This window comes from Megascapheus bottae, unplaced genomic scaffold, assembly GCF_031878675.1.
Source record: "Megascapheus bottae isolate mThoBot1 unplaced genomic scaffold, mThoBot2.hap1 HAP1_SCAFFOLD_53, whole genome shotgun sequence".
Classification (NCBI taxonomy): domain Eukaryota; kingdom Metazoa; phylum Chordata; class Mammalia; order Rodentia; family Geomyidae; genus Megascapheus; species Megascapheus bottae.
Genome location: NW_028327559.1, coordinates 404472 through 422220, shown reverse-complemented (window position 1 = coordinate 422220; position 17749 = coordinate 404472).

Below are 17749 nucleotides of genomic sequence, written 5' to 3'. Positions count from 1 at the left end.
CCCAGGACCTTGTCCTTGCTGGGTGAATACTTTGCCATTAAGCGACACCCAGCCCTACCAGCCATAATTTCATGTGGACTACATGGACCCTACATAGCACAGTACAGCGCTGTACCTTAGTGTGCTTTTCCTCTAAAAGACTCAGTGTCATCAGGAGAATAAATGCATGGAGGCTTGGAACCTTCCAAAACCTATTTGACCAGTAGCACTATTCAAACTGTCAAGGTGATCTCAAACAAGTCAGAGAAACAGCGATGTGGAGACCTGACGGCGAAATATACTTTCCAGGCCCTACATGGGAATCTCAGCATGGAGAAAGGACGTCCAGTGAACCCAGAGGTAGCTAAAATTCAGTAACATGTCACTATGGGCTTATTAGTTGTGATGAGTGCTAGTGCAAGATAGTAAAAATAAGAAGACCCATGCCCAGGCTGTATGGAGACCCTGTCTTCTTTCCAGGACTTTTTTTTTCTTCTTCTTCTTCTGTGAATTTAAACTTGTCTTACAATGAAGAGTTTCTAGTTAAAAGAAAATGCTCTTCTTTTGCAGAGTCTCAGCTGAATGGAAAGGGAGAAAATGACTCATTATACCACCCTGTTCCCAAACCCATTCACTATGTTCCTAAGTAGAAATTGGATTATCTAACTGTTACACCGGAGGTGTGACTTTCTAATAGACTTAACATTTTTTCAGATGGTATTTACATCTTAAAAGAGGCTCTTTACTCAAATCTCAAAAAAAAAATACCCAGGAGAGGGATTTCTGAGCAGAGCCTTTTGAAGCTGTATGCCTGTTATGCCATAGGCCATCTAGGGAGGGCAGGCGGACAAAACCACAGAGCTCCACCCACTTTCCAACAGGCTTCTGAGCTCTGCCTAGGCAAAAGGTACTGGCCTTTGCACAATATACTTAATTAAAATTTCAACGGACTATCGAAGTAGAGACAGAACTCAGTGCATGGGAGGGAAGATGGTGAATGATACCAGACAGATCAGGGTTTAATTATGAGGGCAACAATTACACCTTTATAGCTTGGGTGTTGCTGTGTGATGCTTGGGTCTTGCTGGTTCCTAGGTACCTTATTGTGTGTGTTCGAGTGGCAGTAAGTGTGAACTTTAGTCACAACTCTACTTCAGGCTTTCTGTGGTTAGCTGGTGGTAAGGATCTGATGGCTTTTTCCGGCCCATGCTGGCTTCAAATCATGATCCTCAGATCTCAGCCTCCTGAGTAGTTAAGATGACCGGCCTTACAAGGGATAATGATAAGATGTGTTATGCCTAAGTGACATAATACACACAAAATACCAAATATAGTATCTAACACACAGAGCATGCTTGAAAAGGTGATGGTTGTGATTTATTACTAGCACCACCGCTATCACCATTATCCACCTCTTCTTCACTGGCTCTTTCATTCAGAGCTGAGGACAAGTTACTAGCATTCCTAAGCTTCATTTACTCATGTAAAAGGCATAGGGGTGGGGGCAGGGGTGGGAGTGGTGTAAAAGTGGAGGTTCTATACACCATTCCTGTGATGATTGCCAAAGAAATGCTTCTGCTGTGGGGTTTTCACTAGTGTAAGGGCACACATGTTTTTGTCTATTTCTACCTAACATCTCTATCAATCTGTCCATCCATCCATCCATCCGTCCATCTATCTAATCTATTGTTATCATATCTGTCTGTTGCCTCTATTTCTATCCTTTATTAATCTATCTGCACATCTATCCTGTTTGTTTCTTTGTCTCTGTTTAATATTTAAACGCACAAGTCCAAGTTATCCTAGGCCTGGTTAAGAAAGCAGAACTGCACTGGAATGTGTTGTTACTAATAACGGCAAGGAACGCTTACATGATTTCACATGAATTCTTGGTTTTGAAAAGGCGCTGAGAGATTTGTGTCTCAGAGGAGATTTTCAGATAGTGCATACACATAAAGGGAACTTTACTCTGCAGTAATTTAAGGGATTTTTTAAAAAAATTTGTTTTGGATATATATATATATATAATATATATAGTTTGTTTGGCCTAGAGTTGGTGATTTGAATTGTGATCGTATACATCTCAGACTCCTTCCTGAGTATCTAGGGAAGATTTTCAGGTTTCTCCTTCTACCTTGAACACATTTTTACACACACACACACACACACACACACTTACTCTCTAGAGATATATCATCCCAAACTATAAGTCCCAAGTTAGTCCATGTCATCTTTGTCATTCATGTCTCTGCTACACTCTCATTCTTGCCTTTTTTTTTTGTTTCGGTCTGTGCAAGGTAAAATCTTATTCAACATTGGTTTTGCTCTCTAGAGTGTAACATCATTCTTGAAATATAATAAGTGCATAATAAATATTTTTTTAGGAGAATGATAAAAACAACTAGTTTATGTGTGCCATTTCATTTGTTGTGAGAATGGCTTTCAGAGTGTTGCATTAAAATCTCCTTTGCATCAGCACATAGGGTAGTGGGCATTGTCTTATTTCAACACCAGAAATGAGCTGCCTCATGAATAAATAACTTATTTTTTTTAATTTTGTCTATGGATAGTGAGAGTTAAATAATGTATTCGTTTTCTCCTTTTGTTTGGGTTTTAAGCAAGCCAGAGGGAAATTTAGCATTGAATTCAAGCTGTTTATGTTCATTAACCAAAATCCATTTATTCAGCAAACATTTATCGAGTGCTTTCTGTGTGGAAAACAGTCCCAGGCAGTAGAGATTCAGGAGTAAGCAAACCAGATAAAACATCTCCTAAAGGAGCAAAAAGTCCTCAGGTAGCTGTCAGACAAAGAATCATAAATATGTCTCCCAATTGAATATTCATACGAGCTATAGAAACTTAGTCCATTGGTTTGTGCAAAGCTGAAATAGGAAGATTACGTATGGCCAGAGTGTTTCATGAGGGTTATCTAAATACAGGGCAGAAGTGAACTGTAGGAAAAAAAAACAAAGGGAAGAAAATCTCACACTAAAGCATGAGCAACTTCTCCAGTAGAAAGAAGTAGCCTAAATAGGAAGAATCATTAGTCCAATAAAGATGAGGAGGGATGGTTGGGAAAGGTGGACAGACAGGGCTCAGAGATGGTATACAAGGCCTCTTACTATTCTTTTTAAATTTTGAATTTATGCAGGGGTCAATGGAAAGCCATGAGTAGATTTTAAGGAAGATTACTTCTTCTTCTTCTTCTTCTTCTTCTTCTTCTTCTTCTTCTTCTTCTTCTTCTTCTTCTTCTTCTTCTTCTTCTTCTTCTTCTTCTTCTTCTTCTTCTTCTTCTTCTTCTTCTTCTTCTTCTTTCTTCTTTTCATAATGTCAAAGAGAAAATAAAGGGAAAAGGAACTCAGTCGGTGGGAGAAAATGTATAGTGCAACCACTAAACAGATCTACCATATGATTCTGCTATACCACTCTTGGATGTACATCTGTCTATGTATCTTTTCCTTTCCTTTTTTTTGTGGGTCATGGGGCTTGAACTCAGCCTGGGCACTGTCCTTTAGCTGAAGTCTACTGCCCTTCCCCTGGGCCTGGGTGCTGTCCCTGAGCTCTTCAGCACAAGGCTACTGTCCTACCCTTGAGCCACAGCCCCACTTCCCATTTTCTAGAGGTTAACTGGAGATAAGAGTCTCAGGCCCTTTTGTGCCTGGGCTGTCTTTGAACCTTGATCCTCAGATCTCAGCCTCCTGAGTAGCTGAGTAGCTAGGATTACAGGCGTGAGTCACTGCCTGGCTTGCCTATGTATCTATGAGATACTTTCACAACCATGTTGAAAGCAGCACTATTTGTGAATATGGTGGCTAATCAAAACTAGGGAGCCCAGTCACAGACGGTTGATAAAGAAGAGGTTGTGCGTACATAGACAGCGGAGAATTATTCATTCATAAAGAAGAATGGATTTGTCATTTACTGGAAAATTGGTGTTGCTGCCAATCATCGTGGTGAGATAAGCCAGATTCAGAGAGACAAATATTATGCATCTCTACTCCAATGCAGAATCTAGACCAATAATAGTAATAATAAAAAAAAGTGGGGATGTTGAGGCTGGCACAGTGAATCTTGTGGTAGAGCATCTGGGTAGTAAGTGCCAGGCCTTGATGCCAAATCTCAGTACTGTCAATAAAATAGAATAATATAATAATTTGCTGGGTGTCCTTCAGAGGTAGGCGATCTCTGTTTATCTCTTACTGTTTGTAAACCAAATTATAGCATGGTGCTTCTCTTGTTCTTCACCTTGTTCTTTTCATTAGCGATATAAACTTGGAGAACATTCTGTGTCAGAACACAGAAGCCTGGAGTCATTTCTTTCAGGAATTGTAGTGGGCTGTGATGCTTGCATGGGGTCTTGCTTACTCACCTTAGGGTTTTTCCTCTGATTCTGCCTCTCCAGCTGTACCCTAAATGGTGGACATAGCGTAGAAGGTAAACAATGAACACCAGTGTATGAAGTCTCATGTGTCCTGGGAGAGTTCACCTGCCATGGTACTTCTGGGATCTGGGATTCATACACTCAGAGAGAGAATTCTATTTTTGCTTATGTTATCCCCTGAAACCCAGTCAGCATTGAATATTCAATTTGCAATGGCCGGAGAATCTTGGCTGAAACTCTTAGTTCATCTCAACATGGCAGAATTCCCAAGCCAATTTCAGAACATTTTGTAGGTTATCAAGGGACCCATTATGACTTTATGAAAAGCACTCCAAACTTGGGTCCACACACTCTTTATTGATTGAATGGAAAGCTTAATAATATTCTATGGCTTGAAACTAAACCAGCCCTGAATTAGCTTTGAGCTCAAAGGCAACAGTGATAGTGCTTTGTAGATAGACGTCTTAATCTTGGAGCGATTTAATTATCTTTTTCTAAGTCAGGGTTTAATGGGAACAGAAGGTCTGAAACACTTGGTGTGTAGCAAGGTGAACAGCTGACACTCTTTCGAGATAAAGAGCTGCTTCAGATTGAGAGGCTCCAGGGAGAATCTTGGCTCTTCCCCACCTCCACCCTCACCTCAGCTCCTGCTTAGCCAGGCCTCACTGCCAGATGCATCTTGGAGCAGAGTCAGGACAGGGTGCTGGCCTTTCCCTAGACAGTCTCCCTGGACTCCTCTTCATCCATTCCAGAGGACAAATTCCCCATGGCCAGAGTTTAAGGAGCGATACACTTGGCCCCAAATCGGATGGAACGCCATACTTCTCACTTGATTATCTAAAGCCAGGTACATGGGGCTTCAAAGCCTGCTTTTCCTCTGATAGGAATATATCACCGAAGGACAACAAACACCCAGATTTAGTTGTTGTTTCATCTTTAGATAGTTGTACAAAAAGGTTGCCATTTAACTCAGCAATTTATGAATATACACTATTATTTTGATCAGTGTCACCCCTTTCCTATCCTTACCCTCTTCATTTTGTAGGATATCCATTAGAATCTTTTTTTCCATATATTTTAATTGTAATTAATAGAAGGGTTACATTATATTCACCAGATAGATGGTGCATTACTTCATAAACATTGATACCCTTTCTCATGTCACAGTCCCCATTTCCCTCCCCCTTCCCCCCCACCGCTCATCTTGATTTCCCCCCTTCCCTATCCAATTTCAAATAACCAATTAAGCATATATGAAATATATCAGATAACAAGGTGAAATATTGTAACGATATGAGATAACCAAGGGACAAAAGAGATGAGAGATAACATAGTACATTATGGACAACAATCACTCATATGGCTTTTGTTTCTATATCCTGGAGGTCCTTACATTTAGTGTCATACTATATGACCTTATGTATCTAGATTTTTTTTTTCTATTGTAAATCTCTGCTAGGAGAGCCCAAGGTTTCTACTGATTATGACAAATGAGGGAAACCATTGTTCCTTTGAGTCTGGCTTACTTCACTTAATAAGATTTTTTTCTAAGTCTTTCCATTTCCTTACAAATGGGGCGATGTCGTTCTTTCTGACAGCAGCATAGAATTCCATTGTGTATAAATACCACATCTTGTTGATCCACTCATCAACTGAGGGGCATCTGGGTTGGTTCCATATCTTTGCTATGGTAAATAGTGCTGCAATGAACATTGTTGTGCTAGTGGGTTTAGTATGTCCTTGTTTCTGGACAGTTGGATAAATGCCAAGTAGTGGAATTGCTGGGTCATAGGAGAGCTCTATGTCTTTTGAAGAACTGCCATACTGCTTTCCATAGTGGTTGAAGGAGTTTGCACTCCCACCAACAGTGTAGTAGTGATCCCTCCTGGCTACCTCCCCTCCAGCATTTGTTGTTATTAGATTTCTTGATCCTGGCCATTCTAAGTGGAGTGAGGTAGAATCTTAAAGTTGTTTTGATTTGCATTTCTTTTATGACCAGAGGTGTTGAGCATTTCTTCATGTGTCTATAGGCCATTTTTATTTCTTCTTCAGAGAAGACTCTCTTTAAGTCTTTGGCCCATTTTTTTAATGGAAAGGTTGTTTCTTTGGAGATTAGTTTTGGAGTCATTCCATTTTTTGAGCTGTTGATATATTTTAGATATGAGGCCTTTGTCCATTGTTCCATTCGACTCTTGACTGCATTCACCCCATCTTCTCCTCTTCGTTCTTCTATCTATCCTTCTTCCCTGATTCCACCCCACCCATTTTGAGTACCTGCTTTCTGGTGTTTTATTTTGCTGAACTTCTAAGTTTTCCTTTTGAGGTCTCCCTCAAATCTATTATATTTCAGTTAATAGGTTTGTATGTAATTGCATACCACTCAATGCCTGCTCTTATGAGTTTGTAAGCTAAATCTAGCGTTCACATAAAAGGGCAAGCATGAATCCTTTTTCTCTCAGGGCCTAATTTACCTAAGATAATTTTCCCCCAAGTCTTTCCATTTCTTTACAAATGGTACAATATCGTTCTTTCTAATGGTTGGATAAAATTCCGTTGTGTGTATATATACCACATTTTCTGGATCCATTTGTCCACTGAGGGGCATCTGGACTGATTCCTTACCTTGGCCATAGTGAATAGTGCTGCCATAAACATGGCTGTGCTGGTGGCTTTTACTGTATCCTGGTTTGTAATCATTTAGTTAAAGGCCCAGAAGAGGAACTGCTTAAAAATTATCCTCAATTAGTCATACAACATGTACCACTATTCAACATGTCATCTTGAGAGTACAAGGAATCTCCATCAAGGTGTCCCCTTTTGGTTAATGAGCCACCATGAAGCACTGTATTTGATTTTGTCTGGCGTCCATGACTAAAAGTCTTAGACTTTGTCCTTTATTGTCTAAAGAGCTGGAGGTTGAGATGAGACCAAGTGTTTGGCATGAAGTGGGCATTGACTGTGACTTACTCTGTTTTCCTGGCATCCTATCTTTGGAGAAAGTCGAATTGAGGGGCCAATATCAACGTCTTCACCCAGAGCTGCTCAGGCAGGCCTTCTAATAATGAATTCCTAATTCCCACCCCCGCTGGATCTGAATTCCAAAACACAGAGCATGGATTTAGGCCTGCTGTGCTTACTGGGACCCCAGGCCCCAGATCAGTGTCTAATAGAGGGTATAATGGCACTCTCAACAGAGTCAGTCTGTAGATAGACCATTTCTTCTTTCCAACTTATTTTGTTGACCATTTGCTGGATGCTGGAACCCATCCAAGATCTAATATTTGATAATACTCAGATAAATACTCCCAGATTCCTTGGAGTTCAGAGAGCCATGAGATGGTTGTCCAGATTCTGAGAGGTTAAGCTCCGTAATGCCCTGAGCCCCATGCTTAAGGCATCATAATCACTTATTCAAAATATTTTAATCAAGTTCATTTATATATATATATATAATGTACATATAATTCATGACCATAAACCTCATCAGCCAAATTGTCTGAAAAGCTATTCTCTTTTTTTTGGGGGGGGGTGATTATCAAGGCTTATTTAGGAAGTTAAAAAGAGTGAATATTGACTATTTCCATTCTCATCAGAACAATCCCAATTCCTTTTGAATGCCTCTGATTAACTAGGAGATAGAGTATGTATAATGGAGTAGAGGAAAAAAATCACAAAGATTAATATTTCAGGATATTATCTCATCATAAATGAATGTATCATAATTTACTTAATCACTCTTCAATCACTGGACATTTAGAATACTTCCAGTTTTTAGTTATTAAAATGACATTGTGATTAACATGGCTAAAAACCCTTCTATAATTTGGATGACTTCAGATAAATGACCAGAATTAGAAATTCCCGATCAAATAATACAAAATAAGGAAGGCATGCAAAATGTTAATGGACAGTACTTTAAGAGTTTCCTTTCCTGGGTTAGATATAAACTATCCTGCTCTATCAGGTAGCAAAATTTCAAGCATAAGACCAGGGTCAGATTCTTAAAAATATTTCCACATGTTTACTCGTAATATTCTTAGTGTTGACTAAGAGATTTCCTGGTAGGTTTTATTGTGTAGTGTATATCCTGGTACTGAGGCTTGAACTCTGGAACTCATGCTCTTGCTTTGCTTTTTTTCCACTTAAATCTGACAGTGCTACCACTTGAGCCATACCTCTACTTCTGACTTTGTGTGGGCTAATTGGAAATGAGTGTCTCATGGACTTTTCTTCCTGGGCTGGTTCTTTGAACTAGGATCCTCAGATCTCAGCTTTCTGAGTAGCTAAGGTTACACTGGTGAGTCACCAGTGTCTGTCCCTGTTAGCTTGTTGCTGTCTGAATTTCTCTGGCTAAGGGCTTTATTCTCCTATTAAACAGTTATTAAAACTTGAGAAAGTATCCAGCCAAAAGAACATTTTATTTTCTTAGATCTTTGGCAAGAATTGATTCATGGGGTAAGAAGACAGAAACAACCAAGATGGTGAACGTAACCGGAGTAAAAGGAAGGCTGATGGGAAAGGGCAGAGAGGATGAGGAGGAAGGATAAGAAAGGGGAGAATGTGGTCAAAGTACATGACTGGCATGTCACGATGAAACCCATTGCAACATACGACCCAACAGACACCAAGGTGAAAAAGCAAACCGGGCATGGTGGCTCAATCCTGTAATCCTAGCTACTCAAGAGGCTGAGATCTGAGGATTGCAGTTCAAAGCCAACCCCAGCAGTAAAAGACCATGAGACTCTTATCTCCAATGAATCACTAGAAAACAGGAAGTGGCGCTGTGGCTCAAGGGGTAGGGCGGTAGCTTTGAACTGAAGAGCTCAGGGACAGCTCCCAAGCCCAGAGTTCAAGCCCCATGACCGACAAAAAAAAATCAAAGCAAGCATCAGGAACAGGACTGTTCATTCCTGACAGCCTTGGCAGGGAGAGGAGGGAGTTGTTGACTGTTAACTGCCCCATGTCATAGAGCACCTTCTGCATGGGCCACCATAAGCCCAAACTAACCACGAGTACCATACTCTTAAACAAGATGGGCTTTGAAAACCAGGCATGAAGGGCAAGGGAGGCTTCACAGCAAATGGATAAACAATATTATGGAATATTATGCACACTTCCACCATGCACTTGGCACAGCATGATTAGTGATCAGACTATACACACTGCAGTAGGATCTGCAGCGGATAACCAGTAATCGTTCTTCTTGAGAAGAATTACTGGAAGCTCTCCTGAATTGACCTTCCTTTTGCAAAGTACCTGCGATCTGTGAACTATTTTTTTTTGCCTTCTTTCACATCCTTCTTGCCTTATGTGGACCTCTGCTGGAATGCTTGCTTCTCTGAGTTAAAGAGAACGCGATACCAAAAATGACAGAAAATTTGGTCTCTGGGAAATATGAAAGCTTAACATTTAATTTAAACACGGAACCGTCATCCACTGAGTTGCTATGGAGACCCTTCCTCCATGTGCTCCGTTACGTGTCTGCTGCCAATTATCCAGAAATAACTTTTCTATTTCTATGGAATCTTCTGGGCCTCACCTACTGCTGCTTCTATATTCTGTTTTGAGCTTTGCTGAAAGGAGGCGGGCTTTTCATTTCTATTCCTTATAGTCAAGAAAGGAAAAAAAAAAACAACTTTTAACATGTCCAAGCTGAAAAGGGTCCCCTACTGAGCCACTTCCTGTGTAACCCTGTTACACATCCTTCTCAGCTGACGCAGATGAAAGTTAATATTTTCCCTTCACTTTTAACAATACAACGGGCTACTACCTTGATGGCTGTGGTTGGAAGCATGCATTATGGGTTGATGAGATTTTTCTTTTAAACAGTTATCTTTAAGTTGTTATACAAAAGGGGTTTCAGTTCACCATGTTAGTTTTATGAGTACAGTGCACCGGAATCAATGTCACCTCTCTACATCATTCTCTTCCAGCTCTTCCAACCTCACCCATCCCCTCAATTAGATCTGGTTTCCATGTTCACATGGGAACACTGAATATTATGCTTGCCCTTGCTCATCTGTCCTCTCATCATTGGTCTGTCCTTCCTGTTTCCTCCCACCTCTCCTGACAACACGTGTCACCTTCCTGGTCTTCATTTTTGTTAGACTGTGAGTTTGTTCCTCAAAGGACTTAATACCATTGGAATCATCCCAGCCCATTTATTTTTGTATAGATGTCTTTGTTATGGGTTAATGCGATAGATTATTTTTGTTTTACATGGTGGGATCTCCAGTCTCATTTGTCCCCTTTTTGCAGTAGTTTGACACGTCATTCTCTTCTCACCTGAGCTGTTGTTTCAGAGTCATCCCACATGGAGCAGTTAAGGGCTGAGGATGAGATTTGCCTGCTTCCTCTATCTTGATGTAGGTCAACTATAGCTGGGAACGAAAGAGTCTTTTCCTCAAACGATTCAGCCCCTGGCAGGCAGATCTGAAAACACACTGTGTGTGAACCCTGGGCTAGACTCCATGGGTGGCTCTACAGAACAGCAGGCTTCCGGAGGGCTGTGGGCTGTGCACCTCCTCTCTGCCCCTTGCATGGGTCTCTCTGTGGGCCAAAGGCCTCTGAGTTGACAGGAGCTGATGACCATTTTGTGGTTCGTTGCTCGTTTTTGTAGGTTCAAGCCAAGTGGTGACCCCAGTGGCTTGTGAAGAAGAATGATCACACAGATAAAGGCTATGGAATGTGAAGTTTCCCACGTATACAGCAGTGATGGGGAAACGGGAGGATACCTGCATACTTTGCCTACCTTAGTGGCCACTGCAGGAGAGGAAATGGAAAGGGTTGTATGACCCGTCTCCTTCCTCCGATTTTACTTTGGACTTGAAGCCTGTAGAGAGAAAGTAATCACAAAGGCTCTCATGCCATTCAACATCTACATAACATGGAACAGAGCTAAGTATGTCACTGGCTGGGTCTAAGTAAAAGATGAGGGCTCACAGGGGGAGAGTAATGAGAAAACTCTTACTATTTCTATGTCAGTCTCCATCCTTCAGACTTGAAGATTTCAATTGTCCCAGATCATGAATCATAATCTCCAGAAAGTCAGCGGAAAAGAATGCTATCAGTAAATATAACCTTTGTGCTGGGTTTCTCTACTTTAATATGTGGTATCTACTCACTCTCCTCTTCCTCTTCTTCCTCTTCCCTTCCTCTTTTTCCTCCTCTTCCCTCTTGCCTCTTTCTGCTTCCTTCTTCCTTCTTCTTTCTCCTTTTTTTTGTGGTCCTGGGGCTTGACCTCAGGGCCTAGGTACTATTTCTGACCTTGTTTGTTCAAGGCTATCACTCTACTGCTTTGAGCCACAAAGTCAATTCCAGCGTTTGAGTGGTTAATTGGAGATGAGTCTCTCATAGGGACTGCCTGGCTGGCTTTGAACCATGATCCTCTTTCTCTCTGTGATTGTAGGCATGAGCCACTGGCACCAGGACCTAGTAGCATTTTAAGAATTTTATCTTTTCCTCAATCTCTGGTACACAAACCTGCTTGTATAGGGATATCTATTGCAACATCATTTTAATATAAAAGGGGCATTTAATTGTCTCCATGGTCTAATAAAATGTCTAAAATGTCTCAGTTAACAAACAGAAGAAAATATCCATGTCCTACAAGAGGAAATGAATGGAGGATGGGCACTGGTTTGAGGAAGGCTGTATTAGCCTCTGCCCCCCCCTGTCCTAGGGCTTGAACTCAGGGCACTGTCTTTGGTCAAAGCTAGTGCTCTGCCACAGCACCACTTCTGGCTTTTTCTATGTATGTGGTACCAAGGAATTGAACTCAGGGCTTCATGCAAGCGCACTACCTAGGCTACGCTCCTGGCTTCATGCATTGGCCTGTGTAAGAGACAGTATTTTTTTTTGGTGGTACTTGGATTGAATCCAGGGGTTTAAGTGCCCTGCATCAGTGTTCTACCACTTGAGGTTATGCTCCTAGCCCTTTGAGGATGTGATTTTTTTTAAGCTAGGATCACACTGACTTTGCCCAAGCCAGCCTCACCTTTGTCAGCCTCTTGCCCAAGCCTCTCAAATCGCTGGGAAAGGGTGGAACCTCACAGGGCGACTCCATACAAGAATAACCCAGGCTTCCGCCAACACAGAAGGTCATGAACCAGCCTGCTGGCACACGATTAGCATGCTAAAGCCATGGAAGGGTAAGAGAGACAAAGATTGATCTCTGGAAAACATGCCAGCCTTCATGAAGACAAAGGGGCTTTCGATGATGCATCCACATCCTACCAGAACATCGTGGTGCATTGTGGGAGGCCATGCCATGGCTATCCACTGCATTGTCCTCAAGCAAATGCTGTGGGGTCTGCCACCGAGCAAGTCCTTCACGAATAGATCGGGATGACGGATTGTGGCTGGACTCCAATTACTGGACAGAAGACAAAGGGAAGAATGGGACCTATGCCAGAAAATGGGTTACTGACTCCCTATGAGAACAGTATTTTTTAGGAAGGTGCACATTTACAGTGCATCCTATAGTTAAGTCTGTTCAAGTGACCTCACAGGAATCACAGAGCGGTGATGGATAGTTTGAAATACTGTTCCTCATTTTCATCTATAGATAAATACATATATATATAATTTTTATTAACTTCAAGTAGTTGTACCAAAGAGTTGTCATGCAGCAAAGTGGTATATGAATACATCTTGATCCACGTCTTCTTATTTCTCTTGTACCACATCTAGAATCTGGAACTAAAGGGATTTGTCGCTTGTCTTGAAGCCAAGGAGCTGAGGGGGGGGGGAAACAGATATCAAATGTTTCTCTATCTGGCTTCTCACCTAGGCTGGGACCCTGGCAGCTCTGTAAGCATCTTAGGAAATTTGAGGAGGTCATGCTTTCTTGCTGTAAATTTAGGTGTGCAGAATAGGTTTGTGGTCTTCTGGGGGAGAGAGAAGAGAAGAAGACAAAACAAACAAACATATACCTCTGAGATTCTCCCTTAGCTCAAGGTATGCAAATCATGCCAGTGCTTATGGGAACATGGGAATGGAAGGCTCTGCTTTGTTTTGTTTTTGAGTCTGGAGATACCAGGAGGAGAATTTGCATTTCAGCCCCCACCCCCATTCTTGCTTGGAAGTCTTATTGCAATTCTTTTTCTGGTTTCTTCTGAAGATAGCCTTCATTAATTTCTGATGAGAAAAACTCATCTTTTCCTGTCTGCCTTCCAATAGTTATTTTGTTTTGTTTTGTTTTTACCTCTTCTACATACTTCAGGCATTTGGCTGGTTAAGTCATAAACCATTTATGTTCAGAGTTAAGGTCAGCCTTGAATAACTTTGTGAAATATTTGCCTATTCTTTTTTTATTCACATACCCAATACTGACTTATCTTACATTTCTCTCCTTTTCTATATCTAAACCCAGCCTCTTTCTCTAGGATTGCATAAGAGAATGGAAATTGGAAATGTGTCCAGTCAATAACATTTTTCTATGGGCACTCATGAACTATTATCTATTGCTGTGTAGCAAACGAGCACAAATGAAGTGGTACAAGCAACACATAATTGTTGCCCCATGTTTTCCCGTGGGCCAGGAGTTCAGGGACAGCGTCGACAGTTACTTCTCTATCGGTGTCTCATCATTGCATCTCCTTATACTGGAATCTAGGTTCTAAGCAGGCTTCCATCTTACTTAACCTGCTTCTCAGTGTGTTCTCTCAAGCTCAGGAGTTGTCTGCAGAATTCGTTTAATTTAGCTGTGGTTGGGTGGGTGTCCTGGTTATTTGAAAGTGCCTTAACTCCCAGATCCTTGCCAGATAGCTTCTTTAAAACTCAAGGCAGGTGTCTGCTGCATTGTCGCTTCTCTGACAACGTTGAAGGAGGCAACACTTCTGTGTGGGTAAGGCCCCTAGATGAGGAACTCGAAGTCTCTACCTTAATGACATCTTCACAATGTCCTGGAAGTTAAACTCCATCCTAACACTGAAATCCTGCCTCTGGTCAGGGGCTATGCGGGATGAGTACCACAGCAGGCATGATGGTAGACATTTGTCTACATGCTAAGCAAAACATCCCAAGACTCTCTCCTGATTGCACATTTGCTGAAAGGGCCAGAATATATATATATATATATATATATATATATATATATATATTCATATATATATATATTATTTATTTATTTTTTTGCCAGTCCTGGGCTTGAGCTCAGGGCCTGAGCACTGTCCTTGGACTTTCTCAAGGCTAGAGCTCTACCACTTGAGCCACAGCGCCACTTCTGGCTTTTTTCTATGTATGTGGTACCAAGGAATGGAACCTGGGTCTTTGTGCATGCTAGGCAAGCACTCCACCACTAGGCCAAACTCCTGGCCCCAGGGCCAGAATATATTAAATAAACATTTAAAAATGTGCTGATGGTCATAAGAAAAAGAAAAAACCAGAAATGACTGGGGGGCATAAAAATCACTGCAAGCATGCATGTTTTTTCTTGTAACAGTTTGAGGGCTATAGCTAGCTCGTGGGGGTGTGTGGGGGGAGTTGCTCAGTAAACATGGCACAGTGATTTCTTCATGGCAAACCCAACTGTGGCGATACTTGGTGATAGGCCAGGGTGAATCCAGCATGGAGAACTCAACCAGCGCCTCACCAAGACCCCAGAAGAGAAGAATCACTCTTCCCAGGGTCATTTGTAAAAGCACCCAGCATGGAATTCTAGATTCGGGCTGGGATTCATCTTGTGAACACACCATGGCGTAATAACCAAGGGAAGCAGGCAAGGAGCAAAGGACTCTAGCATAGATTTTTTTTGGGGGGGGGCGTCATTTGCGAATTCAATTCTCCCATTTGTAAATTAGGTTTGAAGGCTAACATGACCCACAGAGCTATTCCAATGATTGTAAAAACAAACTTCCCCACTGCCTGCCCCCCTCTGCCCTGCAGAAGCACTGTCCTGAGGCAGACAGAAACATTTGCATAAGCACCAGACTAAATGATTGGTGCCTATTAATCTACAGGCTCGAGATAATTGTTTTGTTTGTTTTTTTCTTTTAAATAGCTGTAAGTTACGTTAACACAGACAGAGCCAGTGAGAAATGAAGTGTCTTAAACTTGTCAGTGTTAAATCAACAGGCTTAAATGGCAACTTGTGGCATGGGGTGTGTATGGATGGATGGATTTATTATTATGTTTTAATCTTGGTTATCAGCTCAAAGCCTGTTGGTCTGTGAGGAAACATAATTAAATATATGTCTCTGAAGAAGAGCACTTCAGAGAGGAGTGCTGTCCATGCAATAGCTTGGGAAATACTGCAACGACCAAGGGTCATTGAGAAGTGTTTCAAAGCTTTCTGTGTTCCTGGATTTTCCAGTTGTAGGACACTGGCATAGCAGCTACAGCTCATCATCTCAGTAAATGTACAAGCTAACGGAAATGACAGACAGATCTCTATGTTAACTGTTTTACACAAACTATCTTATTTAATTCTTAGGATAATCTTACCCTGCAAATAGCTGTATTGTCCTATTTAAAGAAACAGATGCTTAGATCAATTAAGACACTACTTTAAGGACAAACAGTGTATGGCAGAGCTAGTATTTAACTCAAACATATCTTTCTCTGGGCTCAGTGAATTTCATCTACCCACCTGTCATTTATTCTTTATTGTCATTATAATAACTACATTCATATTATAATTATTTTAATCATTATTAACAAAGTATATTATATTAGTTACTGTGACATGTATTATTTGTTATCATTATTTCTTTTCTTTTTGTGTGTGTGTAAGATCCAGGGCTTAGGCACTCTCTCTAAACTTCTTTTGCTTACGGCTACTCTAGCACTTGAACCATTGTTCTGTTTCAAGCATTTTTTTTTTGATAATTTGTTGGGAGGTAAGAGTCTCAGAGCCTTTCTTGCTAGGATTTGAATCATGATCCTCAGATCTTAGCCTTCTGAGTAGCTAAGATTACAGGCATGAGCCACTGGTTCCTGGCTTCATTTCTTTTATTGTGTGTGTATTTTCTTCTTTGTTTACTGAAGATTGAACCTAGGGCCTCTGGATTGAGCATTTTTATAGTCTTTCCATATCGAATCCCTGCCTCAGATGCTTTACATCTTAGAAACAGCTAAGTTAACCCTGTCCATCCCTTTTCCTAGTCATATCATGACTAGAACTGACTTACCTGGGGTGTGGGGTACATTTTTCAAAAGAAAAGCTCACTGAGTGCTGGCTTTAAACCAGTTCATGGTTAAATTTTAGAGCAAATAAGTGATAAAGAGAAGGTCAGGGGCTTATTCTAGCTTTAAAAAAATGATCCTAATTGTGTGGTATGAAGTGAAATGGTATCAAGATTTGAGAGAGGAAATACTGGAAGGTACGGTGTGTTCAAAATCACAATGGAGGGCTGGGAGTTTGGCCTAGTGGTAGAGTGCTTGCCTACCATGCATGAAGACCCGGGTTTGATTCCTTGGTACCACATACATAGAAAAAAGCCAGAAGTGGTGCTGTGGCCCAAGTGGTAGAGCTCTAGCCTTGAGAAAGTCCAAGGACAGTGCTCAGGCCCTGAGTTCATGGTCCAGGACTGGCAAAGAAAAAAAAAGTCCTAAAAAATAAATCACAAAGGAAAAAGATTTCAGTTTCCTATCTAAAAATCTCAATCTGTGAAAGCCTGGTGGCAGAAAAGAAGTCTTGAGGCCGACAAAAGAAAAAGTAAGACTCAGAGCTTTGGAAATAAAAACCTCCCATTCAGGGAGAGAGGCAAAGGGACTGTCTGGCTGATGAAAGGGATTTCTAGGGTAAGGAAGCTTTGAGAATCAAAGATAATAACATAGGCAAGGAAAACTGGAGGACTGTCTTTAAGTAATTGGGGAAAAGAAAACAGCCCACTTTCAGTGCTTCTCTCCTGTGTCCTTTGTCCTCTCTTTCTCTCCTTTGCTGGAGATGACAAAATTGTGCGTAGATCAAGAATTCTGAAGCTGGCTGACATAGTACAAATTGGGAAACCAAAGGCCGGGGAACTAAAAACGTGACCATAATTTCAGACTTCTGCCTCTGCAGACTCCAAGTGAACTGTCCAATCTGGAGATCTGTAACTCCGAAGCCGTTAACTGCACAAGAATTAGAAACATTCCGTCTCCATTTAAAGGTATTAAAGAAGATCAAGGAGTCACACTCCTGAGGATGAAATTAGTGGATTTTGGATTATGCCGGATTTAAATCTGAAGACGTAACCCTAACAAAGCCTTTTTGTTCCCCCTCTGTAGAAATGAATGTAATCAACACCACCCATTCGAGGAGCAGATGAGAGAATTACTCCTCCAGCCTTATGTTCCTCTGCTTTTGTTGTTGTTGTTTTCTTTTCCCAACTCCATGATCTTTGCCAGGTATTCTGAATGAAGGGAGGAAAGAGGCGGCATTGGCATGGAAGAGAGAGACCAAAG